General features: G+C 38.8%; 32 non-coding genes across 32 annotated transcripts; all 32 read right to left on the bottom strand.

Annotated features, from left to right (window-relative positions):
• Positions 1-80: 80 nt before the first annotated feature.
• Positions 81-152, bottom strand: Trnad-guc (transfer RNA aspartic acid (anticodon GUC)). The gene has a single exon. It is a non-coding gene; the product is annotated as a tRNA-Asp (tRNA).
• Positions 153-863: 711 nt separating this feature from the next.
• Positions 864-935, bottom strand: Trnad-guc (transfer RNA aspartic acid (anticodon GUC)). The gene has a single exon. It is a non-coding gene; the product is annotated as a tRNA-Asp (tRNA).
• Positions 936-1,646: 711 nt separating this feature from the next.
• Positions 1,647-1,718, bottom strand: Trnad-guc (transfer RNA aspartic acid (anticodon GUC)). Its single transcript has one exon. It is a non-coding gene; the product is annotated as a tRNA-Asp (tRNA).
• Positions 1,719-2,430: 712 nt separating this feature from the next.
• On the bottom strand, positions 2,431-2,502 carry Trnad-guc (transfer RNA aspartic acid (anticodon GUC)). The gene has a single exon. It is a non-coding gene; the product is annotated as a tRNA-Asp (tRNA).
• Positions 2,503-3,603: 1,101 nt separating this feature from the next.
• Positions 3,604-3,675, bottom strand: Trnad-guc (transfer RNA aspartic acid (anticodon GUC)). The gene has a single exon. It is a non-coding gene; the product is annotated as a tRNA-Asp (tRNA).
• Positions 3,676-4,387: 712 nt separating this feature from the next.
• On the bottom strand, positions 4,388-4,459 carry Trnad-guc (transfer RNA aspartic acid (anticodon GUC)). Its single transcript has one exon. It is a non-coding gene; the product is annotated as a tRNA-Asp (tRNA).
• A 710-nt stretch (positions 4,460-5,169) lies between these two features.
• On the bottom strand, positions 5,170-5,241 carry Trnad-guc (transfer RNA aspartic acid (anticodon GUC)). Its single transcript has one exon. It is a non-coding gene; the product is annotated as a tRNA-Asp (tRNA).
• A 320-nt stretch (positions 5,242-5,561) lies between these two features.
• Positions 5,562-5,633, bottom strand: Trnad-guc (transfer RNA aspartic acid (anticodon GUC)). Its single transcript has one exon. It is a non-coding gene; the product is annotated as a tRNA-Asp (tRNA).
• Positions 5,634-8,307: 2,674 nt separating this feature from the next.
• Positions 8,308-8,379, bottom strand: Trnad-guc (transfer RNA aspartic acid (anticodon GUC)). The gene has a single exon. It is a non-coding gene; the product is annotated as a tRNA-Asp (tRNA).
• Positions 8,380-8,699: 320 nt separating this feature from the next.
• On the bottom strand, positions 8,700-8,771 carry Trnad-guc (transfer RNA aspartic acid (anticodon GUC)). Its single transcript has one exon. It is a non-coding gene; the product is annotated as a tRNA-Asp (tRNA).
• Positions 8,772-9,484: 713 nt separating this feature from the next.
• Trnad-guc (transfer RNA aspartic acid (anticodon GUC)) lies at positions 9,485-9,556 on the bottom strand. The gene has a single exon. It is a non-coding gene; the product is annotated as a tRNA-Asp (tRNA).
• A 320-nt stretch (positions 9,557-9,876) lies between these two features.
• On the bottom strand, positions 9,877-9,948 carry Trnad-guc (transfer RNA aspartic acid (anticodon GUC)). Its single transcript has one exon. It is a non-coding gene; the product is annotated as a tRNA-Asp (tRNA).
• A 320-nt stretch (positions 9,949-10,268) lies between these two features.
• On the bottom strand, positions 10,269-10,340 carry Trnad-guc (transfer RNA aspartic acid (anticodon GUC)). The gene has a single exon. It is a non-coding gene; the product is annotated as a tRNA-Asp (tRNA).
• Positions 10,341-10,657: 317 nt separating this feature from the next.
• Trnad-guc (transfer RNA aspartic acid (anticodon GUC)) lies at positions 10,658-10,729 on the bottom strand. The gene has a single exon. It is a non-coding gene; the product is annotated as a tRNA-Asp (tRNA).
• Positions 10,730-11,442: 713 nt separating this feature from the next.
• Positions 11,443-11,514, bottom strand: Trnad-guc (transfer RNA aspartic acid (anticodon GUC)). Its single transcript has one exon. It is a non-coding gene; the product is annotated as a tRNA-Asp (tRNA).
• Positions 11,515-11,834: 320 nt separating this feature from the next.
• Trnad-guc (transfer RNA aspartic acid (anticodon GUC)) lies at positions 11,835-11,906 on the bottom strand. Its single transcript has one exon. It is a non-coding gene; the product is annotated as a tRNA-Asp (tRNA).
• A 320-nt stretch (positions 11,907-12,226) lies between these two features.
• On the bottom strand, positions 12,227-12,298 carry Trnad-guc (transfer RNA aspartic acid (anticodon GUC)). The gene has a single exon. It is a non-coding gene; the product is annotated as a tRNA-Asp (tRNA).
• Positions 12,299-13,010: 712 nt separating this feature from the next.
• Positions 13,011-13,082, bottom strand: Trnad-guc (transfer RNA aspartic acid (anticodon GUC)). The gene has a single exon. It is a non-coding gene; the product is annotated as a tRNA-Asp (tRNA).
• Positions 13,083-13,401: 319 nt separating this feature from the next.
• On the bottom strand, positions 13,402-13,473 carry Trnad-guc (transfer RNA aspartic acid (anticodon GUC)). Its single transcript has one exon. It is a non-coding gene; the product is annotated as a tRNA-Asp (tRNA).
• A 320-nt stretch (positions 13,474-13,793) lies between these two features.
• On the bottom strand, positions 13,794-13,865 carry Trnad-guc (transfer RNA aspartic acid (anticodon GUC)). The gene has a single exon. It is a non-coding gene; the product is annotated as a tRNA-Asp (tRNA).
• Positions 13,866-14,184: 319 nt separating this feature from the next.
• On the bottom strand, positions 14,185-14,256 carry Trnad-guc (transfer RNA aspartic acid (anticodon GUC)). Its single transcript has one exon. It is a non-coding gene; the product is annotated as a tRNA-Asp (tRNA).
• A 320-nt stretch (positions 14,257-14,576) lies between these two features.
• Positions 14,577-14,648, bottom strand: Trnad-guc (transfer RNA aspartic acid (anticodon GUC)). The gene has a single exon. It is a non-coding gene; the product is annotated as a tRNA-Asp (tRNA).
• Positions 14,649-14,968: 320 nt separating this feature from the next.
• Trnad-guc (transfer RNA aspartic acid (anticodon GUC)) lies at positions 14,969-15,040 on the bottom strand. Its single transcript has one exon. It is a non-coding gene; the product is annotated as a tRNA-Asp (tRNA).
• A 320-nt stretch (positions 15,041-15,360) lies between these two features.
• Positions 15,361-15,432, bottom strand: Trnad-guc (transfer RNA aspartic acid (anticodon GUC)). Its single transcript has one exon. It is a non-coding gene; the product is annotated as a tRNA-Asp (tRNA).
• A 713-nt stretch (positions 15,433-16,145) lies between these two features.
• On the bottom strand, positions 16,146-16,217 carry Trnad-guc (transfer RNA aspartic acid (anticodon GUC)). The gene has a single exon. It is a non-coding gene; the product is annotated as a tRNA-Asp (tRNA).
• Positions 16,218-16,537: 320 nt separating this feature from the next.
• Positions 16,538-16,609, bottom strand: Trnad-guc (transfer RNA aspartic acid (anticodon GUC)). The gene has a single exon. It is a non-coding gene; the product is annotated as a tRNA-Asp (tRNA).
• Positions 16,610-17,321: 712 nt separating this feature from the next.
• Trnad-guc (transfer RNA aspartic acid (anticodon GUC)) lies at positions 17,322-17,393 on the bottom strand. The gene has a single exon. It is a non-coding gene; the product is annotated as a tRNA-Asp (tRNA).
• Positions 17,394-18,107: 714 nt separating this feature from the next.
• Trnad-guc (transfer RNA aspartic acid (anticodon GUC)) lies at positions 18,108-18,179 on the bottom strand. The gene has a single exon. It is a non-coding gene; the product is annotated as a tRNA-Asp (tRNA).
• Positions 18,180-18,499: 320 nt separating this feature from the next.
• Trnad-guc (transfer RNA aspartic acid (anticodon GUC)) lies at positions 18,500-18,571 on the bottom strand. Its single transcript has one exon. It is a non-coding gene; the product is annotated as a tRNA-Asp (tRNA).
• A 319-nt stretch (positions 18,572-18,890) lies between these two features.
• Trnad-guc (transfer RNA aspartic acid (anticodon GUC)) lies at positions 18,891-18,962 on the bottom strand. The gene has a single exon. It is a non-coding gene; the product is annotated as a tRNA-Asp (tRNA).
• A 710-nt stretch (positions 18,963-19,672) lies between these two features.
• Trnad-guc (transfer RNA aspartic acid (anticodon GUC)) lies at positions 19,673-19,744 on the bottom strand. The gene has a single exon. It is a non-coding gene; the product is annotated as a tRNA-Asp (tRNA).
• A 2,986-nt stretch (positions 19,745-22,730) lies between these two features.
• Positions 22,731-22,802, bottom strand: Trnad-guc (transfer RNA aspartic acid (anticodon GUC)). The gene has a single exon. It is a non-coding gene; the product is annotated as a tRNA-Asp (tRNA).
• Positions 22,803-26,060: the final 3,258 nt, after the last annotated feature.

Below are 26,060 nucleotides of genomic sequence, written 5' to 3'. Positions count from 1 at the left end.
GGGACTGATCTTATGTGCAACTTCATTTCTCGGACTATCGTACTATACCTGAGTCAACAAAAAAATGTTCAAAATCGTCACTCCCCGGCGGGGAATCGAACCCCGGTCTCCCGCGTGACAGGCGGGGATACTCACCACTATACTACCGAGGACACATTAGATCCGCGAAAACACGGGAACATCAGTGCTACACTCATCATATTTTTCAAAACTATTTTCTAATAACGTGTTTTCTCAATTTGAAGCACGCGACTTCTATCACCTATAATGAAAAGTAGAAATTTATTAGATAATGAGAATGTAAAAGTATCTTTGTATTATTCGTGTCCCTGAAGTGTAGCTCCTCTTTCCATAAAAATTAGTCTTTTATGCGGAGAAAAAAGTGAGCTAAGGGACTGATCTTAGGTGCAACTTCATTTCTCGGACTATCGTACTATACCTGAGTCAACAAAACAAATTGTCAAAATGTTCACTCCCCGGCGGGGAATCGAACCCCGGTCTCCCGCGTGACAGGCGGGGATACTCACCACTATACTAGAGAGGACACATTAGATACGCGAAAACACGGGAACATCAGTGCTACACTCATCATATTTTTCAAAACTATTTTCTAATAACGTGTTTTCTCAATTTGAAGCACGCGACTTCTATCACCTATAATGAAAAGTAGAAATTTATTAGATAATGAGAATGTAAAAGTATCTTTGTATTATTCGTGTCCCTGAAGTGTAGCTGCTCTTTCCATAAAAATTAGTCTTTTATGCGGAGAAAAAAGTGAGCTAAGGGACTGATCTTAGGTGCAACTTCATTTCTCGGACTATCGTACTATACCTGAGTCAACAAAAAAATGTTCAAAATCGTCACTCCCCGGCGGGGAATCGAACCCCGGTCTCCCGCGTGACAGGCGGGGATACTCACCACTATACTACCGAGGACACATTAGATCCGCAAAAACACGGGAACATCAGTGCTACACTCATCATATTTTTCAAAACTATTTTCTAATAACGTGTTATCTCAATTTCAAGCACGCGACTTCTATCACCTGTAATGAAAAGTAGAAATTTATTCGATAATGAGAATGTAAAATTAGGTTTGTATTATTCGTGTCCCTGAAGTGTAGTTTCTCTTTCCATAAAAATTAGTCTTTTATGCGGAGAAAAAAGTGAGCTAAGGGACTGATCTTAGGTGCAACTTCATTTCTGGGACTATCGTACTATACCTGAGTCAACAAAAAAAATTTCAAAATCGTCACTCCCCGGCGGGGAATCGAACCCCGGTCTCCCGCGTGACAGGCGGAGATACTCACCACTATACTACCGAGGACACATTAGATCCGCGAAAACACGGGAACATTAGTGCTACACTCATCATATTTTTCAAAACTATTTTCTAATAACGTGTTTTCTCAATTTGAAGCACGCGACTTCTATCACCTATAATGAAAAGTAGAAATTTATTCGATAATGAGAATGTAAAAGTAGGTTTGTATTATTCGTGTCCCTCAAGTGTAGTTTCTCTTTCCATAAAAATTAGTCTTTTATGCGGAGAAAAAAGTGAGCTAAGGGACTGATCTTAGGTGCAACTTCATTTCTCGGCCTATCGTACTATACCTGAGTCAACAAAACAAATTGTCAAAATCTTCACTCCCCGGCGGGGAATCGAACCCCGGTCTCCCGCGTGACAGGCGGGGATACTCACCACTATACTACCGAGGACACATTAGATCCGCGAAAACACGGGAACATCAGTGCTACACTCATCATATTTTTCAAAACTATTTTCTAATAACGTGTTATCTCAATTTCAAGCACGCGACTTCTATCACCTGTAATGAAAAGTAGAAATTTATTCGATAATGAGAATGTAAAAGTAGGTTTGTATTATTCGTGTCCCTCAAGTGTAGTTTCTCTTTCCATAAAAATTAGTCTTTTATGCGGAGAAAAAAGTGAGCTAAGGGACTGATCTTAGGTGCAACTTCATTTCTCGGACTATCGTACTATACCTGAGTCAACAAAAAAAATTTTCAAAATCTTCAATCCCCGGCGTGGAATCGAACCCCGGTCTCCCGCGTGACAGGCGGGGAAACTCACCACTATACTACCGAGGACACATTAGATCCGCGAAAACACGGGAACATCAGTGCTACACTCATCATATTTTTCAAAACTATTTTCTAATAACGTGTTATCTCAATTTCAAGCACGCGACTTCTATCACCTGTAATGAAAAGTAGAAATTTATTCGATAATGAGAATGTAAAATTAGGTTTGTATTATTCGTGTCCCTGAAGTGTAGTTTCTCTTTCCATAAAAATTAGTCTTTTATGCGGAGAAAAAAGTGAGCTAAGGGACTGATCTTAGGTGCAACTTCATTTCTGGGACTATCGTACTATACCTGAGTCAACAAAACAAATTGTCAAAATCTTCACTCCCCGGCGGGGAATCGAACCCCGGTCTCCCGCGTGACAGGCGGGGATACTCACCACTATACTACCGAGGACACATTAGATCCGCGAAAACACGGGAACATCAGTGCTACACTCATCATATTTTTCAAAACTATTTTCTAATAACGTGTTTTCTCAATTTGAAGCACGCGACTTCTATCACCTATAATGAAAAGTAGAAATTTATTAGATAATGAGAATGTAAAAGTATCTTTGTATTATTCGTGTCCCTGAAGTGTAGCTGCTCTTTCCATAAAAATTAGTCTTTTATGCGGAGAAAAAAGTGAGCTAAGGGACTGATCTTAGGTGCAACTTCATTTCTCGGACTATCGTACTCTACCTGATTCAACAAAAAAATTTTCAAAATCGTAACTCCCCGGCGGGAAATCGAACCCCGGTCTCCCGCGTGACAGGTGGAGAAACTCACCACTATACTACCGAGGACACATTAGATCCGCGAAAACACGGGAACATCAGTGCTACACTCATCATATTTTTCAAAACTATTTTCTAATAACGTGTTATCTCAATTTCAAGCACGCGACTTCTATCGCCTGTAATGAAAAGTAGAAATTTATTCGATAATGAGAATGTAAAATTAAGTTTGTATTATTCGTGTCCCTGAAGTGTAGTTTCTCTTTCCATAAAAATTAGTCTTTTATGCGGAGAAAAAAGTGAGCTAAGGGACTGATCTTAGGTGCAACTTCATTTCTGGGACTATCGTACTATACCTGAGTCAACAAAAAAATTTTCAAAATCGTCACTCCCCGGCGGGGAATCGAACCCCGGTCTCCCGCGTGACAGGCGGAGATACTCACCACTATACTACCGAGGACACATTAGATCCGCGAAAACACGGGAACATTAGTGCTACACTCATCATATTTTCAAAACTATTTTCTAATAACGTGTTTTCTCAATTTGAAGCACGCGACTTCTATCACCTATAATGAAAAGTAGAAATTTATTCGATAATGAGAATGTAAAAGTAGGTTTGTATTATTCGTGTCCCTCAAGTGTAGTTTCTCTTTCCATAAAAATTAGTCTTTTATGCGGAGAAAAAAGTGAGCTAAGGGACTGATCTTAGGTGCAACTTCATTTCTCGGCCTATCGTACTATACCTGAGTCAACAAAACAAATTGTCAAAATCTTCACTCCCCGGCGGGGAATCGAACCCCGGTCTCCCGCGTGACAGGCGGGGATACTCACCACTATACTACCGAGGACACATTAGATCCGCGAAAACACGGGAACATCAGTGCTACACTCATCATATTTTTCAAAACTATTTTCTAATAACGTGTTATCTCAATTTGAAGCACGCGACTTCTATCACCTGTAATGAAAAGTAGAAATTTATTCGATAATGAGAATGTAAAAGTAGGTTTGTATTATTCGTGTCCCTCAAGTGTAGTTTCTCTTTCCATAAAAATTAGTCTTTTATGCGGAGAAAAAAGTGAGCTAAGGGACTGATCTTAGGTGCAACTTCATTTCTCGGCCTATCGTACTATACCTGAGTCAACAAAAAATTTTTTCAAAATCTTCAATCCCCGGCGTGGAATCGAACCCCGGTCTCCCGCGTGACAGGCGGGGAAACTCACCACTATACTACCGAGGACACATTAGATCCGCGAAAACACGGGAACATCAGTGCTACACTCATCATATTTTTCAAAACTATTTTCTAATAACGTGTTATCTCAATTTCAAGCACGCGACTTCTATCACCTGTAATGAAAAGTAGAAATTTATTCGATAATGAGAATGTAAAATTAGGTTTGTATTATTCGTGTCCCTGAAGTGTAGTTTCTCTTTCCATAAAAATTAGTCTTTTATGCGGAGAAAAAAGTGAGCTAAGGGACTGATCTTAGGTGCAACTTCATTTCTCGGACTATCGTACTATACCTGAGTCAACAAAACAAATTGTCAAAATCTTCACTCCCCGGCGGGGAATCGAACCCCGGTCTCCCGCGTGACAGGCGGGGATACTCACCACTATACTACCGAGGACACATTAGATCCGCGAAAACACGGGAACATCAGTGCTACACTCATCATATTTTTCAAAACTATTTTCTAATAACGTGTTTTCTCAATTTGAAGCACGCGACTTCTATCACCTATAATGAAAAGTAGAAATTTATTAGATAATGAGAATGTAAAAGTATCTTTGTATTATTCGTGTCCCTGAAGTGTAGCTGCTCTTTCCATAAAAATTAGTCTTTTATGCGGAGAAAAAAGTGAGCTAAGGGACTGATCTTAGGTGCAACTTCATTTCTCGGACTATCGTACTATACCTGATTCAACAAAAAAATTTTCAAAATCGTAACTCCCCGGCGGGAAATCGAACCCCGGTCTCCCGCGTGACAGGTGGAGAAACTCACCACTATACTACCGAGGACACATTAGATCCGCGAAAACACGGGAACATCAGTGCTACACTCATCATATTTTTCAAAACTATTTTCTAATAACGTGTTATCTCAATTTCAAGCACGCGACTTCTATCGCCTGTAATGAAAAGTAGAAATTTATTCGATAATGAGAATGTAAAATTAAGTTTGTATTATTCGTGTCCCTGAAGTGTAGTTTCTCTTTCCATAAAAATTAGTCTTTTATGCGGAGAAAAAAGTGAGCTAAGGGTCTGATCTTAGGCGCAACTTCATTTCTCGGACTATCGTACTATACCTGAGTCTACAAAAAAATTTTCAAAATCGTCACTCCCCGGCGGGGAATCGAACCCCGGTCTCCCGCGTGACAGGCGGGGATACTCACCACTATACTACCGAGGACACACTAGATCCGCGAAAAGGCGGGAACATCAGTGCTACACTCATCATATTTTTCAAAACTATTTTCTAATAACGTGTTATCTCAATTTCAAGCACGCGACTTCTATCACCTGTAATGAAAAGTAGAAATTTATTCGATAATGAGAATGTAAAATTAGGTTTGTATTATTCGTGTCCCTGAAGTGTAGCTCCTCTTTCCATAAAAATTAGTCTTTTATGCGGAGAAAAAAGTGAGCTAAGGGACTGATCTTAGGTGCAACTTCATTTCTCGGACTATCGTAAAATACCTGAGTCAACAAAACAAATTGTCAAACTCTCCACTCCCCGGCGGGGAATCGAACCCCGGTCTCCCGCGTGACAGGCGGGGATACTCACCACTATACTACCGAGGACACATTAGATCCGCGAAAACAAGGGAACATCAGTGCTACACTCATCATATTTTTCAAAACTATTTTCTAATAACGTGTTTTCTCAATTTGAAGCACGCGACTTCTATCACCTATAATGAAAAGTAGAAATTTATTAGATAATGAGAATGTAAAAGTATCTTTGTATTATTCGTGTCCCTGAAGTGTAGCTGCTCTTTCCATAAAAATTAGTCTTTTATGCGGAGAAAAAAGTGAGCTAAGGGACTGATCTTAGGTGCAACTTCATTTCTCGGACTATCGTACTATACCTGATTCAACAAAAAAATTTTCAAAATCGTAACTCCCCGGCGGGAAATCGAAACCCGGTCTCCCGCGTGACAGGTGGAGAAACTCACCACTATACTACCGAGGACACATTAGATACGCAAAAACACGGGAACATCAGTGCTACACTCATCATATTTTTCAAAACTATTTTCTAATAACGTGTTATCTCAATTTCAAGCACGCGACTTCTATCACCTGTAATGAAAAGTAGAAATTTATTCGATAATGAGAATGTAAAAGTAGGTTTGTATTATTCGTGTCCCTTAAGTGTAGCTCCTCTTTCCATAAAAATTAGTCTTTTATGCGGAGAAAAAAAGTGAGCTAAGGGACTGATCTTAGGTGCAACTTCATTTCTCGGACTATCGTACTATACCTGAGTCGACAAAACAAATTGTCAAAATCTTCACTCCCCGGCGGGAAATCGAACCCCGGTCTCCAGCGTGGCAGATGGAGAAACTCACCACTATACTACCGAGGACACATTAGATCCGCGAAAACACGGGAACATCAGTGCTACACTCATCATATTTTTCAAAACTATTTTCTAATAACGTGTTATCTCAATTTGAAGCACGCGGCTTCTATCGCCTGTAATGAAAAGTAGAAATTTATTCGATAATGAGAATGTAAAAGTAGGTTTGTATTATTCGTGTCCCTTAAGTGTAGCTCCTCTTTCCATAAAAATTAGTCTTTTATGCGGAGAAAAAAGTGAGCTAAGGGACTGATCTTAGGTGCAACTTCATTTCTCGGACTATCGTACTATACCTGAGTCAACAAAACAAATTGTCAAAATCTTCACTCCCCGGCGGGGAATCGAACCCCGGTCTCCCGCGTGACAGGTGGAGAAACTCACCACTATACTACCGAGGACACATTAGATCCGCGAAAACACGGGAACATCAGTGCTACACTCATCATATTTTTCAAAACTATTTTCTAATAACGTGTTATCTCAATTTGAAGCACGCGGCTTCTATCGCCTGTAATGAAAAGTAGAAATTTATTCGATAATGAGAATGTAAAAGTAGGTTTGTATTATTCGTGTCCCTTAAGTGTAGCTCCTCTTTCCATAAAAATTAGTCTTTTATGCGGAGAAAAAAAGTGAGCTAAGGGACTGATCTTAGGTGCAACTTCATTTCTCGGACTATCGTACTATACCTGAGTCAACAAAACAAATTGTCAAAATCTTCACTCCCCGGCGGGAAATCGAACCCCGGTCTCCCGCGTGACAGGTGGAGAAACTCACCACTATACTACCGAGGACACATCAGATCCGCGAAAACACGGGAACATCAGTGCTACACTCATCAGATTTTTCAAAACTATTTTCTAATAACGTGTTTTCTCAATTTGAAGCACGCGGCTTCTATCGCCTGTAATGAAAAGTAGAAATTTATTCGATAATGAGAATGTAAAAGTAGGTTTGTATTATTCGTGTCCCTTAAGTGTAGCTCCTCTTTCCATAAAAATTAGTCTTTTATGCGGAGAAAAAAAGTGAGCTAAGGGACTGATCTTAGGTGCAACTTCATTTCTCGGACTATCGTACTATACCTGAGTCAACAAAACAAATTGTCAAAATCTTCACTCCCCGGCGGGAAATCGAACCCCGGTCTCCCGCGTGACAGGTGGAGAAACTCACCACTATACTACCGAGGACACATTAGATCCGCGAAAACACGGGAACATCAGTGCTACACTCATCATATTTTTCAAATCTATTTTCTAATAACGTGTTATCTCAATTTGAAGCACGCGGCTTCTATCGCCTGTAATGAAAAGTAGAAATTTATTCGATAATGAGAATGTAAAAGTAGGTTTGTATTATTCGTGTCCCTTAAGTGTAGCTCCTCTTTCCATAAAAATTAGTCTTTTATGCGGAGAAAAAAGTGAGCTAAGGGACTGATCTTAGGTGCAACTTCATTTCTCGGACTATCGTACTTTACCTGAGTCAACAAAACAAATTTTCAAAATCTTCACTCCCCAGCGGGGAATCGAACCCCGGTCTCCCGCGTGACAGGCGGGGATACTCACCACTATACTACCGAGGACACATTAGATCCGCGAAAACACGGGAACATCAGTGCTACACTCATCATATTTTTCAAAACTATTTTCTCATAACGTGTTATCTCAATTTCAAGCACACGACTTCTATCACCTGTAATGGAAAGTAGAAATTTTTTCGATAATGAGAATGTAAAATTATGTTTGTATTATTCGTGTCCCTTAAGTGTTGCTCCTCTTTCCATAAAAATTAGTCTTTTATGCGGAGAAAAAAGTGAGCTAAGGGACTGATCTTAGGTGCAACTTCATTTCTCGGACTATCGTACTATACCTGAGTCAACAAAACAAATTTTCAAAATCTTCACTCCCCGGCGGGGAATCGAACCCCGGTCTCCCGCGTGACAGGCGGGGATACTCACCACTATACTACCGAGGACACATTAGATCCGCGAAAACACGGGAACATCAGTGCTACACTCATCATATTTTTCAAAACTATTTTCTAATAACTTGTTTTCTCAATTTGAAGCACGCGACTTCTATCACCTGTAATGAAAAGTAGAAATTTATTCGATAATGAGAATGTAAAAGTAGGTTTGTATTATTCGTGTCCCTTAAGTGTAGCTCCTCTTTCCATAAATATTAGTCTTTTATGCGGAGAAAAAAGTGAGCTAAGGGACTGATCTTAGGTGCAACTTCATTTTTCGGACTATCGTACTATACCTGAGTCAACAAAACAAATTTTCAAAATCTTCACTCCCCGGCGGGGAATCGAACCCCGGTCTCCCGCGTGACAGGCGGGGATACTCACCACTATACTACCGAGGACACATTAGATCCGCGAAAACACGGGAACATCAGTGCTACACTCATCATATTTTTCAAAACTATTTTCTAATAACGTGTTTTCTCAATTTGAAGCACGCGACTTCTATCACCTATAATGAAAAGTAGAAATTTATTAGATAATGAGAATGTAAAAGTATCTTTGTATTATTCGTGTCCCTGAAGTGTAGCTCCTCTTTCCATAAAAATTAGTCTTTTATGCGGAGAAAAAAGTGAGCTAAGGGACTGATCTTAGGTGCAACTTCATTTCTCGGACTATCGTACTATACCTGAGTCAACAAAACAAATTGTCAAAATGTTCACTCCCCGGCGGGGAATCGAACCCCGGTCTCCCGCGTGACAGGCGGGGATACTCACCACTATACTAGAGAGGACACATTAGATACGCGAAAACACGGGAACATCAGTGCTACACTCATCATATTTTTCAAAACTATTTTCTAATAACGTGTTATCTCAATTTCAAGCACGCGACTTCTATCACCTGTAATGAAAAGTAGAAATTTATTCGATAATGAGAATGTAAAATTAGGTTTGTATTATTCGTGTCCCTGAAATGTAGCTCCTCTTTCCATAAAAATTAGTCTTTTATGCGGAGAAAAAAAGTGAGCTAAGGGACTGATCTTAGGTGCAACTTCATTTCTCGGACTATCGTACTATACCTGAGTCAACAAAACAAATTTTCAAAATCTTCACTCCCCGGCGGGGAATCGAACCCCGGTCTCCCGCGTGACAGGCGGGGATACTCACCACTATACTACCGAGGACACATTAGATCCGCGAAAACACGGGAACATCAGTGCTACACTCATCATATTTTTCAAAACTATTTTCTAATAACTTGTTTTCTCAATTTGAAGCACGCGACTTCTATCACCTGTAATGAAAAGTAGAAATTTATTCGATAATGAGAATGTAAAAGTAGGTTTGTATTATTCGTGTCCCTTAAGTGTAGCTCCTCTTTCCATAAAAATTAGTCTTTTATGCGGAGAAAAAAGTGAGCTAAGGGACTGATCTTAGGTGCAACTTCATTTTTCGGACTATCGTACTATACCTGAGTCAACAAAACAAATTTTCAAAATCTTCACTCCCCGGCGGGGAATCGAACCCCGGTCTCCCGCGTGACAGGCGGGGATACTCACCACTATACTACCGAGGACAGATTAGATCCGCGAAAACACGGGAACATCAGTGCTACACTCATCATATTTTTCAAAACTATTTTCTAATAACGTGTTATCTCAATTTCAAGCACGCGACTTCTATCACCTGTAATGGAAAGTAGAAATTTTTTCGATAATGAGAATGTAAAATTATGTTTGTATTATTCGTGTCCCTTAAGTGTTGCTCCTCTTTCCATAAAAATTAGTCTTTTATGCGGAGAAAAAAGTGAGCTAAGGGACTGATCTTAGGTGCAACTTCATTTCTCGGACTATCGTACTATACCAGAGTCAACAAAACAAATTTTCAAAATCTTCACTCCCCGGCGGGGAATCGAACCCCGGTCTCCCGCGTGACAGGCGGGGATACTCACCACTATACTACCGAGGACACATTAGATCCGCGAAAACACGGGAACATCAGTGCTACACTCATCATATTTTTCAAAACTATTTTCTAATAACTTGTTTTCTCAATTTGAAGCACGCGACTTCTATCACCTGTAATGAAAAGTAGAAATTTATTCGATAATGAGAATGTAAAAGTAGGTTTGTATTATTCGTGTCCCTTAAGTGTAGCTCCTCTTTCCATAAATATTAGTCTTTTATGCGGAGAAAAAAGTGAGCTAAGGGACTGATCTTAGGTGCAACTTCATTTTTCGGACTATCGTACTATACCTGAGTCAACAAAAATTTTCAAAATCTTCACTCCCCGGCGGGGAATCGAACCCCGGTCTCCCGCGTGACAGGCGGGGATACTCACCACTATACTACCGAGGACACATTAGATCCGCGAAAACACGGGAACATCAGTGCTACACTCATCATATTTTTCAAAACTATTTTCTAATAACGTGTTTTCTCAATTTGAAGCACGCGACTTCTATCACCTATAGTGAAAAGTAGAAATTTATTAGATAATGAGAATGTAAAAGTATCTTTGTATTATTCGTGTCCCTGAAGTGTAGCTCCTCTTTCCATAAAAATTAGTCTTTTATGCGGAGAAAAAAGTGAGCTAAGGGACTGATCTTAGGTGCAACTTCATTTCTCGGACTATCGTACTATACCTGAGTCAACAAAACAAATTGTCAAAATGTTCACTCCCCGGCGGGGAATCGAACCCCGGTCTCCCGCGTGACAGGCGGGGATACTCACCACTATACTAGAGAGGACACATTAGATACGCGAAAACACGGGAACATCAGTGCTACACTCATCATATTTTTCAAAACTATTTTCTAATAACGTGTTATCTCAATTTCAAGCACGCGACTTCTATCACCTGTAATGAAAAGTAGAAATTTATTCGATAATGAGAATGTAAAATTAGGTTTGTATTATTCGTGTCCCTGAAGTGTAGCTCCTCTTTCCATAAAAATTAGTCTTTTATGCGGAGAAAAAAAGTGAGCTAAGGGACTGATCTTAGGTGCAACTTCATTTCTCGGACTATCGTACTATACCTGAGTCAACAAAACAAATTTTCAAAATCTTCACTCCCCGGCGGGGAATCGAACCCCGGTCTCCCGCGTGACAGGCGGGGATACTCACCACTATACTACCGAGGACACATTAGATCCGCGAAAACACGGGAACATCAGTGCTACACTCATCATATTTTTCAAAACTATTTTCTAATAACTTGTTTTCTCAATTTGAAGCACGCGACTTCTATCACCTGTAATGAAAAGTAGAAATTTATTCGATAATGAGAATGTAAAAGTAGGTTTGTATTATTCGTGTCCCTTAAGTGTAGCTCCTCTTTCCATAAAAATTAGTCTTTTATGCGGAGAAAAAAGTGAGCTAAGGGACTGATCTTAGGTGCAACTTCATTTTTCGGACTATCGTACTATACCTGAGTCAACAAAACAAATTTTCAAAATCTTCACTCCCCGGCGGGGAATCGAACCCCGGTCTCCCGCGTGACAGGCGGGGATACTCACCACTATACTACCGAGGACACATTAGATCCGCGAAAACACGGGAACATCAGTGCTACACTCATCATATTTTTCAAAACTATTTTCTAATAACGTGTTTTCTCAATTTGAAGCACGCGACTTCTATCACCTATAATGAAAAGTAGAAATTTATTAGATAATGAGAATGTAAAAGTATCTTTGTATTATTCGTGTCCCTGAAGTGTAGCTCCTCTTTCCATAAAAATTAGTCTTTTATGCGGAGAAAAAAGTGAGCTAAGGGACTGATCTTAGGTGCAACTTCATTTTTCGGACTATCGTACTATACCTGAGTCAACAAAACAAATTTTCAAAATCTTCACTCCCCGGCGGGGAATCGAACCCCGGTCTCCCGCGTGACAGGCGGGGATACTCACCACTATACTACCGAGGACACATTAGATCCGCGAAAACACGGGAACATCAGTGCTACACTCATCATATTTTTCAAAACTATTTTCTAATAACGTGTTTTCTCAATTTGAAGCACGCGACTTCTATCACCTATAATGAAAAGTAGAAATTTATTAGATAATGAGAATGTAAAAGTATCTTTGTATTATTCGTGTCCCTGAAGTGTAGCTCCTCTTTCCATAAAAATTAGTCTTTTATGCGGAGAAAAAAGTGAGCTAAGGGACTGATCTTAGGTGCAACTTCATTTCTCGGACTATCGTTCTATACCTGAGTCAACAAAACAAATTGTCAAAATGTTCACTCCCCGGCGGGGAATCGAACCCCGGTCTCCCGCGTGACAGGCGGGGATACTCACCACTATACTAGAGAGGACACATTAGATACGCGAAAACACGGGAACATCAGTGCTACACTCATCATATTTTTCAAAACTATTTTCTAATAACGTGTTATCTCAATTTCAAGCACGCGACTTCTATCACCTGTAATGAAAAGTAGAAATTTATTCGATAATGAGAATGTAAAATTAGGTTTGTATTATTCGTATCCCTGAAGTGTAGTTTCTCTTTCCATAAAAATTAGTCTTTTATGCGGAGAAAAAAGTGAGCTAAGGGACTGATCTTAGGTGCAACTTCATTTCTCGGACTATCGTACTATACCTGAGTCAACAAAACAAATTGTCAAAATCTTCACTCCCCGGCGGGGAATCGAACCCCGGTCTCCCGCGTGACAGGCGGGGATACTCACCACTATACCACCGAGGACACATTAGATCCGCGAAAACACGGGAACATCAGTGCTACACTCATCATATTTTTCAAAACTATTTTCTAATAACGTGTTTTCTCAATTTGAAGCACGCGACTTCTATCACCTATAATGAAAAGTAGAAATTTATTAGATAATGAGAATGTAAAAGTATCTTTGTATTATTCGTGTCCCTGAAGTGTAGCTGCTCTTTCCATAAAAATTAGTCTTTTATGCGGAGAAAAAGTGAGCTAAGGGACTGATCTTAGGTGCAACTTCATTTCTCGGACTATCGTACTATACCTGAGTCAACAAAACAAATTGTCAAAATCTTCACTCCCCGGCGGGGAATCGAACCCCGGTCTCCCGCGTGACAGGCGGGGATACTCACCACTATACTACCGAGGACACATTAGATCCGCGAAAACACGGGAACATCAGTGCTACACTCATCATATTTTTCAAAACTATTTTCTAATAACGTGTTATCTCAATTTCAAGCACGCGACTTCTATCACCTGTAATGAAAAGTAGAAATTTTTTCGATAATGAGAATTTAAAATTAGGTTTGTATTATTCGTGTCCCTTAAGTGTAGCTCCTCTTTCCATAAAAATTAGTCTTTTATGCGGAGAAAAAAGTGAGCTAAGGGACTGATCTTAGGTGCAACTTCATTTCTCGGACTATCGTACTTTACCTGAGTCAACAAAACAAATTTTCAAAATCTTCACTCCCCGGCGGGGAATCGAACCCCGGTCTCCCGCGTGACAGGCGGGGATACTCACCACTATACTACCGAGGACACATTAGATCCGCGAAAACACGGGAACATCAGTGCTACACTCATCATATTTTTCAAAACTATTTTCTAATAACGTGTTATCTCAATTTGAAGCACGCGACTTCTATCACCTATAATGAAAAGTAGAAATTTATTAGATAATGAGAATGTAAAAGTATCTTTGTATTATTCGTGTCCCTGAAGTGTAGCTGCTCTTTCCATAAAAATTAGTCTTTTATGCGGAGAAAAAGTGAGCTAAGGGACTGATCTTAGGTGCAACTTCATTTCTCGGACTATCGTACTATACCTGAGTCAACAAAACAAATTGTCAAAATCTTCACTCCCCGGCGGGGAATCGAACCCCGGTCTCCCGCGTGACAGGCGGGGATACTCACCACTATACTACCGAGGACACATTAGATCCGCGAAAACACGGGAACATCAGTGCTACACTCATCATATTTTTCAAAACTATTTTCTAATAACGTGTTATCTCAATTTCAAGCACGCGACTTCTATCACCTGTAATGAAAAGTAGAAATTTTTTCGATAATGAGAATTTAAAATTAGGTTTGTATTATTCGTGTCCCTTAAGTGTAGCTCCTCTTTCCATAAAAATTAGTCTTTTATGCGGAGAAAAAAGTGAGCTAAGGGACTGATCTTAGGTGCAACTTCATTTCTCGGACTATCGTACTTTACCTGAGTCAACAAAACAAATTTTCAAAATCTTCACTCCCCGGCGGGGAATCGAACCCCGGTCTCCCGCGTGACAGGCGGGGATACTCACCACTATACTACCGAGGACACATTAGATCCGCGAAAACACGGGAACATCAGTGCTACACTCATCATATTTTTCAAAACTATTTTCTAATAACGTGTTATCTCAATTTCAAGCACGCGACTTCTATCACCTGTAATGGAAAGTAGAAATTTTTTCGATAATGAGAATGTAAAATTATGTTTGTATTATTCGTGTCCCTTAAGTGTTGCTCCTCTTTCCATAAAAATTAGTCTTTTATGCGGAGAAAAAAGTGAGCTAAGGGACTGATCTTAGGTGCAACTTCATTTCTCGGACTATCGTACTATACCTGAGTCAACAAAACAAATTTTCAAAATCTTCACTCCCCGGCGGGGAATCGAACCCCGGTCTCCCGCGTGACAGGCGGGGATACTCACCACTATACTACCGAGGACACATTAGATCCGCGAAAACACGGGAACATCAGTGCTACACTCATCATATTTTTCAAAACTATTTTCTAATAACTTGTTTTCTCAGTTTGAAGCACGCGACTTCTATCACCTGTAATGAAAAGTAGAAATTTATTCGATAATGAGAATGTAAAAGTAGGTTTGTATTATTCGTGTCCCTTAAGTGTAGCTCCTCTTTCCATAAATATTAGTCTTTTATGCGGAGAAAAAAGTGAGCTAAGGGACTGATCTTAGGTGCAACTTCATTTTTCGGACTATCGTACTATACCTGAGTCAACAAAACAAATTTTCAAAATCTTCACTCCCCGGCGGGGAATCGAACCCCGGTCTCCCGCGTGACAGGCGGGGATACTCACCACTATACTACCGAGGACACATTAGATCCGCGAAAACACGGGAACATCAGTGCTACACTCATCATATTTTTCAAAACTATTTTCTAATAACGTGTTTTCTCAATTTGAAGCACGCGACTTCTATCACCTATAATGAAAAGTAGAAATTTATTAGATAATGAGAATGTAAAAGTATCTTTGTATTATTCGTGTCCCTGAAGTGTAGCTCCTCTTTCCATAAAAATTAGTCTTTTATGCGGAGAAAAAAGTGAGCTAAGGGACTGATCTTAGGTGCAACTTCATTTCTCGGACTATCGTACTATACCTGAGTCAACAAAACAAATTGTCAAAATGTTCACTCCCCGGCGGGGAATCGAACCCCGGTCTCCCGCGTGACAGGCGGGGATACTCACCACTATACTAGAGAGGACACATTAGATACGCGAAAACACGGGAACATCAGTGCTACACTCATCATATTTTTCAAAACTATTTTCTAATAACGTGTTATCTCAATTTCAAGCACGCGACTTCTATCACCTGTAATGAAAAGTAGAAATTTATTCGATAATGAGAATGTAAAATTAGGTTTGTATTATTCGTGTCCCTGAAATGTAGCTCCTCTTTCCATAAAAATTAGTCTTTTATGCGGAGAAAAAAAGTGAGCTAAGGGACTGATCTTAGGTGCAACTTCATTTCTCGGACTATCGTACTATACCTGAGTCAACAAAACAAATTTTCAAAATCTTCACTCCCCGGCGGGGAATCGAACCCCGGTCTCCCGCGTGACAGGCGGGGATACTCACCACTATACTACCGAGGACACATTAGATCCGCGAAAACACGGGAACATCAGTGCTACACTCATCATATTTTTCAAAACTATTTTCTAATAACTTGTTTTCTCAATTTGAAGCACGCGACTTCTATCACCTGTAATGAAAAGTAGAAATTTATTCGATAATGAGAATGTAAAAGTAGGTTTGTATTATTCGTGTCCCTTAAGTGTAGCTCCTCTTTCCATAAATATTAGTCTTTTATGCGGAGAAAAAAGTGAGCTAAGGGACTGATCTTAGGTGCAACTTCATTTTTCGGACTATCGTACTATACCTGAGTCAACAAAACAAATTTTCAAAATCTTCACTCCCCGGCGGGGAATCGAACCCCGGTCTCCCGCGTGACAGGCGGGGATACTCACCACTATACTACCGAGGACACATTAGATCCGCGAAAACACGGGAACATCAGTGCTACACTCATCATATTTTTCAAAACTATTTTCTAATAACGTGTTATCTCAATTTCAAGCACGCGACTTCTATCACCTGTAATGGAAAGTAGAAATTTTTTCGATAATGAGAATGTAAAATTATGTTTGTATTATTCGTGTCCCTTAAGTGTTGCTCCTCTTTCCATAAAAATTAGTCTTTTATGCGGAGAAAAAAGTGAGCTAAGGGACTGATCTTAGGTGCAACTTCATTTCTCGGACTATCGTACTATACCTGAGTCAACAAAACAAATTTTCAAAATCTTCACTCCCCGGCGGGGAATCGAACCCCGGTCTCCCGCGTGACAGGCGGGGATACTCACCACCATACTACCGAGGACACATTAGATCCGCGAAAACACGGGAACATCAGTGCTACACTCATCATATTTTTCAAAACTATTTTCTAATAACTTGTTTTCTCAATTTGAAGCACGCGACTTCTATCACCTGTAATGAAAAGTAGAAATTTATTCGATAATGAGAATGTAAAAGTAGGTTTGTATTATTCGTGTCCCTTAAGTGTAGCTCCTCTTTCCATAAATATTAGTCTTTTATGCGGAGAAAAAAGTGAGCTAAGGGACTGATCTTAGGTGCAACTTCATTTTTCGGACTATCGTACTATACCTGAGTCAACAAAACAAATTTTCAAAATCTTCACTCCCCGGCGGGGAATCGAACCCCGGTCTCCCGCGTGACAGGCGGGGATACTCACCACTATACTACCGAGGACACATTAGATCCGCGAAAACACGGGAACATCAGTGCTACACTCATCATATTTTTCAAAACTATTTTCTAATAACGTGTTTTCTCAATTTGAAGCACGCGACTTCTATCACCTATAATGAAAAGTAGAAATTTATTAGATAATGAGAATGTAAAAGTATCTTTGTATTATTCGTGTCCCTGAAGTGTAGCTCCTCTTTCCATAAAAAATTAGTCTTTTATGCGGAGAAAAAAGTGAGCTAAGGGACTGATCTTAGGTGCAACTTCATTTCTCGGACTATCGTACTATACCTGAGTCAACAAAACAAATTGTCAAAATGTTCACTCCCCGGCGGGGAATCGAACCCCGGTCTCCCGCGTGACAGGCGGGGATACTCACCACTATACTAGAGAGGACACATTAGATACGCGAAAACACGGGAACATCAGTGCTACACTCATCATATTTTTCAAAACTATTTTCTAATAACGTGTTATCTCAATTTCAAGCACGCGACTTCTATCACCTGTAATGAAAAGTAGAAATTTATTCGATAATGAGAATGTAAAATTAGGTTTGTATTATTCGTGTCCCTGAAGTGTAGCTCCTCTTTCCATAAAAATTAGTCTTTTATGCGGAGAAAAAAAGTGAGCTAAGGGACTGATCTTAGGTGCAACTTCATTTCTCGGACTATCGTACTATACCTGAGTCAACAAAACAAATTTTCAAAATCTTCACTCCCCGGCGGGGAATCGAACCCCGGTCTCCCGCGTGACAGGCGGGGATACTCACCACTATACTACCGAGGACACATTAGATCCGCGAAAACACGGGAACATCAGTGCTACACTCATCATATTTTTCAAAACTATTTTCTAATAACGTGTTTTCTCAATTTGAAGCACGCGACTTCTATCACCTGTAATGAAAAGTAGAAATTTATTCGATAATGAGAATGTAAAACTAGGTTTGGATTATTCGTGTCCCTGAAGTGTAGCTCCTCTTTCCATAAAAATTAGTCTTTTATGCGGAGAAAAAAGTGAGCTAAGTTACTGATGTTAGGTGCAACTTCATTTCTCGGACTATCGTACTATACCTGAGTCAACAAAACAAATTGTCAAAATCTTCACTCCCCGGCGGGGAATCGAACCCCGGTCTCCCGCGTGACAGGCGGGGATACTCACCACTATACCACCGAGGACACATTAGATCCGCGAAAACACGGGAACATCAGTGCTACACTCATCATATTTTTCAAAACTATTTTCTAATAACGTGTTTTCTCAATTTGAAGCACGCGACTTCTATCACCTATAATGAAAAGTAGAAATTTATTAGATAATGAGAATGTAAAAGTATCTTTGTATTATTCGTGTCCCTGAAGTGTAGCTGCTCTTTCCATAAAAATTAGTCTTTTATGCGGAGAAAAAGTGAGCTAAGGGACTGATCTTAGGTGCAACTTCATTTCTCGGACTATCGTACTATACCTGAGTCAACAAAACAAATTGTCAAAATCTTCACTCCCCGGCGGGGAATCGAACCCCGGTCTCCCGCGTGACAGGCGGGGATACTCACCACTATACTACCGAGGACACATTAGATCCGCGAAAACACGGGAACATCAGTGCTACACTCATCATATTTTTCAAAACTATTTTCTAATAACGTGTTTTCTCAATTTGAAGCACGCGACTTCTATCACCTATAATGAAAAGTAGAAATTTATTAGATAATGAGAATGTAAAAGTATCTTTGTATTATTCGTGTCCCTGAAGTGTAGCTGCTCTTTCCATAAAAATTAGTCTTTTATGCGGAGAAAAAAGTGAGCTAAGGGACTGATCTTAGGTGCAACTTCATTTCTCGGACTATCGTACTATACCTGATTCAACAAAAAAATTTTCAAAATCGTAACTCCCCGGCGGGAAATCGAACCCCGGTCTCCCGCGTGACAGGTGGAGAAACTCACCACTATACTACCGAGGACACATTAGATCCGCGAAAACACGGGAACATCAGTGCTACACTCATCATATTTTTCAAAACTATTTTCTAATAACGTGTTATCTCAATTTCAAGCACGCGACTTCTATCGCCTGTAATGAAAAGTAGAAATTTATTCGATAATGAGAATGTAAAATTAAGTTTGTATTATTCGTGTCCCTGAAGTGTAGTTTCTCTTTCCATAAAAATTAGTCTTTTATGCGGAGAAAAAAGTGAGCTAAGGGTCTGATCTTAGGCGCAACTTCATTTCTCGGACTATCGTACTATACCTGAGTCTACAAAAAATTTTTCAAAATCGTCACTCCCCGGCGGGGAATCGAACCCCGGTCTCCCGCGTGACAGGCGGGGATACTCACCACTATACTACCGAGGACACATTAGATCCGCGAAAAGACGGGAACATCAGTGCTACACTCATCATATTTTTCAAAACTATTTTCTAATAACGTGTTATCTCAATTTCAAGCACGCGACTTCTATCACCTGTAATGAAAAGTAGAAATTTATTCGATAATGAGAATGTAAAATTAGGTTTGTATTATTCGTGTCCCTGAAGTGTAGCTCCTCTTTCCATAAAAATTAGTCTTTTATGCGGAGAAAAAAGTGAGCTATGGGACTGATCTTAGGTGCAACTTCATTTCTCGGACTATCGTAAAATACCTGAGTCAACAAAACAAATTGTCAAACTCTCCACTCCCCGGCGGGGAATCGAACCCCGGTTTCCCGCGTGACAGGCGGGGATACTCACCACTATACTACCGAGGACACATTAGATCCGCGAAAACACGGGAACATCAGTGCTACACTCATCATATTTTTCAAAACTATTTTCTAATAACGTGTTTTCTCAATTTGAAGCACGCGACTTCTATCACCTATAATGAAAAGTAGAAATTTATTAGATAATGAGAATGTAAAAGTATCTTTGTATTATTCGTGTCCCTGAAGTGTAGCTGCTCTTTCCATAAAAATTAGTCTTTTATGCGGAGAAAAAAGCTAGCTAAGGGACTGATCTTAGGTGCAACTTCATTTCTCGGACTATCGTACTATACCTGATTCAACAAAAAAATTTTCAAAATCGTAACTCCCCGGCGGGAAATCGAACCCCGGTCTCCCGCGTGACAGGTGGAGAAACTCACCACTATACTACCGAGGACACATTAGATACGCAAAAACACGGGAACATCAGTGCTACACTCATCATATTTTTCAAAACTATTTTCTAATAACGTGTTTTCTCAATTTGAAGCACGCGGCTTCTATCGCCTGTAATGAAAAGTAGAAATTTATTCGATAATGAGAATGTAAAAGTAGGTTTGTATTATTCGTGTCCCTGAAGTGTAGCTCCTCTTTCCATAAAAATTAGTCTTTTATGCGGAGAAAAAAAGTGAGCTAAGGGACTGATCTTAGGTGCAACTTCATTTCTCGGCCTATCGTACTATACCTGAGTCAACAAAACAAATTGTCAAAATCTTCACTCCCCGGCGGGAAATCGAACCCCGGTCTCCCGCGTGACAGGTGGAGAAACTCACCACTATACTACCGAGGACACATTAGATCCGCGAAAACACGGGAACATCAGTGCTACACTCATCATATTTTTCAAAACTATTTTCTAATAACGTGTTATCTCAATTTCAAGCACGCGACTTCTATCACCTGTAATGAAAAGTAGAAATTTATTCGATAACTAGCTGCCTTTGGCGACCAGCTGGTTCGCCAATCTTAATGTTCGTTTAAATTTTAATAATTAAATAAGTTGAACCGGAGTTTAACCCCCTTCTTCGCCAAGTTGCGATAACGCTAAAAAGCTGGCAATCTTTATTATGCACTATAATTGAACATCTGCTCCTCTGCTTTTGAACAATTCGCAAGGTCGTTGTTGGCGATTTTTAAAAATTGCTCCAAGCAGGAGGTTAAACTCCGGTCGTACCATTAAATATTTTACGCAATTCCAACTTTAATAGATTCTTCTTCAAAATATTTTAAAACTTCAAATTTTGATAGTCATATAATTCACTCATAATATTATAAGGGCCTTCAGTCATAGCCTGATATGTATCTCTCTAATTTTCTGTTACCTCTCGTAGAAATTATGCTTTAAATTAAAGTGTAAATGATTAATCTGCAATTAATATAATAATATTTTTTACTGAAACAAAGCATTTTTTTAATACTATGATTACTGATAATAGAGTCACTGAGCGTTTAGACTTTATGGGCACTAAAGAATATCTTTCTTAATTTATGTAATATCTCAAGAATTTGTCAACAAAAATTTCTCAGATTCATCATGAACAGATCGATTCATTAACAATGTTTCATTTTAAATGCATCAAACACTAAAAAAATAAAATGAATCGTTTAAAATAATCGGTCAAAAACAGGTTTAAAAAAATACTTAAATAACGATGTACTTAAAACTATAAGCATATACAAAAAAGTATATAACTAACATAAATACAATTTAATTACAAAAGCATCCAATTAACCTAAAAATAATTTAAATCATTAAAAATAGGTTAAAAAAAACTACTTAAAAAACGATGTACTTAAAACTATAAGCATATACAAAAAATATATAACTAACATAAATACAATTTACTTAAAAATGCATGCAACTAACCTAAAAATAATTTAAATCATCCGTTGGTTGCCATGTCAACAGTCAGAAAACAATGCGCATGCGTGAATTTTCTTCGCCAGTTACGTTAACGCAAGTGCGTGAATTTTTCTACGCCAGTTGGGGTAACGCTATGCAGATTATACATTTTTCATTTCCTTTATTCTGTGTTATTTTAATTCAAAAGTACTTCAGAATGAATGAAACATGGATTAATTAACAATGTTTAATTTTAAATGCATAAAACATTAAGAAAATAAACAGAATCGTTTGAAATAATCCGCCGAAAAATGTTAACCCTAGCCTCAATTCTGTTGGGAGAAAAAAATAACTGAAAGTTGGCGGTGGGGAAAATGGAAGATTTTTTTGGCGGGAAAGTTAGTTTTTAACTAATAATTAAAATTCTAATTAAAATTTCAAAAAAAGGGACCCCAGGTGCACATTCCCGACCTCTAAGGTATACATGTACCAAATTTGATAGCTGTATGTCAAATGACCTGACCTGTAGAGCGCCAACACACACACACACACACATTGAGCTTTATTATAAGTATAGATGAGAATGTAAAACTAGGTTTGGATTATTCGTGTCCCTGAAGTGTAGCTCCTCTTTCCATAAAAATTAGTCTTTTATGCGGAGAAAAAAGTGAGCTAAGTTACTGATGTTAGGTGCAACTTCATTTCTCGGACTATCGTACTATACCTGAGTCAACAAAACAAATTGTCAAAATCTTCACTCCCCGGCGGGGAATCGAACCCCGGCCTCCCGCGTGACAGGCGGGGATACTCACCACTATACTACCGAGGACACATTAGATCCTCGAAAACACGGGAACATCAGTGCTACACTCATCATATTTTTCAAAACTATTTTCTAATAACGTGTTATCTCAATTTGAAGCACGCGACTTCTATCACCTGTAATGAAAAGTAGAAATTTATTCGATAATGAGAATGTAAAGTTAGGTTTGGATTATTCGTGTCCATGAAGTGTAGCTTTCCGTTTATGAAAATTCGATGTTTGGACTTTGATCGGATGTGGTTGGTGACTGATGTTATTTGGATTTTGAATTCGCAGAACATCGTAGCTTTATTATTATTTGTAATTATCATTTTCTTTTCCCAGCTGGAATTTGAGTCCCGACCCCTCGCTTGACTTACTTTAAAAAATGCCTTTACTGGTTATGAAAACAGAAGTGAAAACTTACTTTGGATGTAAAGTGTAATGACAGTAATATTTTAACACTGGAAAAGTCTTACAAAGGAGTGTTTGGAAAGATAAGTTTGAATTTCAGTTTAACATTGTTTCAGATGAATATCGAAGTGAAATCATTATTTATGAAAATATTAAAAGCAAATGAAAAAATTGTAGGGAAAAAATTGATATCATATAGAAAGTAGTATTTCGAATTTTAAATTGGCGCAAAAGCAATTTCTATGCGATAATATTTCTGAAAGATAAAATATCAACATCTGATATCACATGCAGATCATAGCGGTTATCTATTTGGCGACGGTTAAGCCTATTTAGGCGCTTGCTTAATGTTTATGCGACGCCTTTTACAATAATTTTGATTTCTTTTGTACCTTCTTTTCTCTGAAAGAATGAAGTAGGACGGACCACATTCGAGAATTTATAGTAATGTACTTCAACTCCATTAATTAATTAATTAATTAATTAAGCGAAATGTTCAATTAGGAGTAGCTAAAAAATTTGAACAGATGAAACAGTGAACAGATTGTGTTATGCCTTGTTTTCATTTGACTGCTGCTGGTCAACAATAAGTAATAAGAACGGTTTATGTGCCACATGAGTTACTTGTGTAGTTTCAAGCTTGCGAATTAAAAAAGAATTATCTGTGAATTTCGAACCATTATTCCAGAACATGGGAGCATACCGCAATGTTCGATTCGGTTCGATTTCAATGTATTATTATTTTAAATGTGCTTTTAATTATAACTACGATAACAAGCACATGAAACATTTATTTAATAAAGAAAGAGAGTAACATGAATAATTAATCAATGAAAAATTTTGTTATAAAATAAGTTTAAAGATAATGTAAAAAAGATATTAAAATCAAAATTAGAGAACTAGCGGAAGAGGTTTTCCCATTATTTTTTAGCATTCGCTCCAATGAAAGTGCTATCTCAGAGAACGGCATTGGTTTGAAAGTCACGAAATACTAACCTTTAGCGCGAATTGAGCATGTTTATTTAATCTATCATGTGATATTTGGGTAGTTTTGGGGAGATTAATTTTTAGCATTCAATTCGAAAATCGACTGAGAACTACACTTGTAATTGCAAAACTCCATACCAAATTTGATATACAGGATGGTTATAATTGAAGTTACCCAGTTTAGACCTACGTAGTGTCCGCTCTAGTGGAAGGATGTGGAAGAAACTTGATTCTTAAATTGTATGGATCATGGGGTACAAAAATCTGCAATAAAAAAAAATTAGTTCAAATTTCAACCGCCAGGTGAGAAGGCGGCGCATAAAACACACACACGCACACATCTCAATTTGGAACTTAAAAACTTTTTTTAATTACAATATATGTTCAATGTGCATTCCATTTACGTCAAGCGCATGTTCAAAGCATGTTATGGCGTGTTCAACAGTGGCACGAAGGGTTTCTTGATCAATTGCAGCAACATGATGTGTTATGCTTGCTTTCAGTTCATGCAGAGTCCGTATGCTTCCTCCATAGACACGATCTTCCAAAAATCCCCACAACCAGAAATCACAGGGATTCAAGTCCGGAGAACGTGGAGGCCAGGCAGTTGGAAAACTTCTTGAAATTACCCGCTGATCTTCAAAGTGGGCTCGAAGCAATGCCATTACTGGTCGAGCAATGTGATGTGGTGCACCATCTTGCATGAAGACAGTAGTCCCAAACATTCTCGTTCTTGTATAACGCAGGAATGACTTGCTGCTGATAAAGGTCACGGTAACGGGCACCCGTAATTTAACACCTTTGAGGGCCATGAGGAGTGTTCTACTCAAAAAAAAAAGGGACCAAGAATGAAATCAGCAGTAAAACCACACCATACAGTAATGTAATCAGGATGTAGAGACTGTTCATACACATCATTAGGACTCGTAGTACTCCATATGTGGCAGTTCTGAGTATTAACTGCTCCGCCTAGGATAAAATGAGCATTTCCGACCACAAAATGTTCCAAGCCCATGAATTGTCAACGACTATTCTGGCTAAAAAAATTCTAGCAAATTGATTTCGTTTCTCCGGGTCTGCAGGATTCAGTGCTTGCACATGATGGATCTTGTATGGATACCACTTTACAATGGATCGAAGAACCTTTCGTATTGTAGATCAAGGGAGGGACAAATCACGTGCCACCACTTGAAGAAGAATATTGCGAATCTGACGCTCTTTCGACCACTGCAAGAGCGACTTCTTCCGCAATTTCATTTGAAATCCATTTCCGTCCTCTTTCTCGTACCACACCCAACTTTCCAGTCTCTTCAAATTTAATAATCATCTTTTTCAAAGTCTGCCTGGACATAGGCCCTTTCCGTAAGTCTTTCAAGCGCCGATATTCTCGCAATGCAGCTGACAAATTACTGCTGTTCTAATAAAACATCTTTATCAGTAAAGCTCTTCTTTTCATCTCTAATGGCATGGCGAAGAATGATTTTGCGGCAGTGAGTACGGTTTTTTAAATTGTTCTAAATTTGCATAATGGCCTTTATCGTACATGAAAACCGCCATCTATCAGCCGAAATTTAAACTATTTTTTTTTATTGTAGATTTCTTTTCCCTGTGATCCATACAACCTAAACGTCAAGTTTCTTCGACATCCTTCCACTAGAGCGGACACTACGCAGGTCTAAACAGGGAAACTTTGATTATAACCCCCCTGTATTTAAATCAATAAGTTTTTGAGTTATTGCATTTAAATACTTCAGAGAGTAAAGACCGACATAAGGTGAAACTCTTAGCTGAATTTCTCTCAAAAGTGGATAGGTACTTGAACTATCAAATAATATTTTAAATTTGTGTCTCGAATTTTATTCATATAGCTCTCTTTATTTGATA

The sequence above is a fragment of the Argiope bruennichi genome, chromosome 6, assembly GCF_947563725.1.
Source record: "Argiope bruennichi chromosome 6, qqArgBrue1.1, whole genome shotgun sequence".
Taxonomy (NCBI): domain Eukaryota; kingdom Metazoa; phylum Arthropoda; class Arachnida; order Araneae; family Araneidae; genus Argiope; species Argiope bruennichi.
Note: the sequence above shows the minus strand (reverse complement) of the source record. Positions and strands in the feature narration are given on the sequence as shown.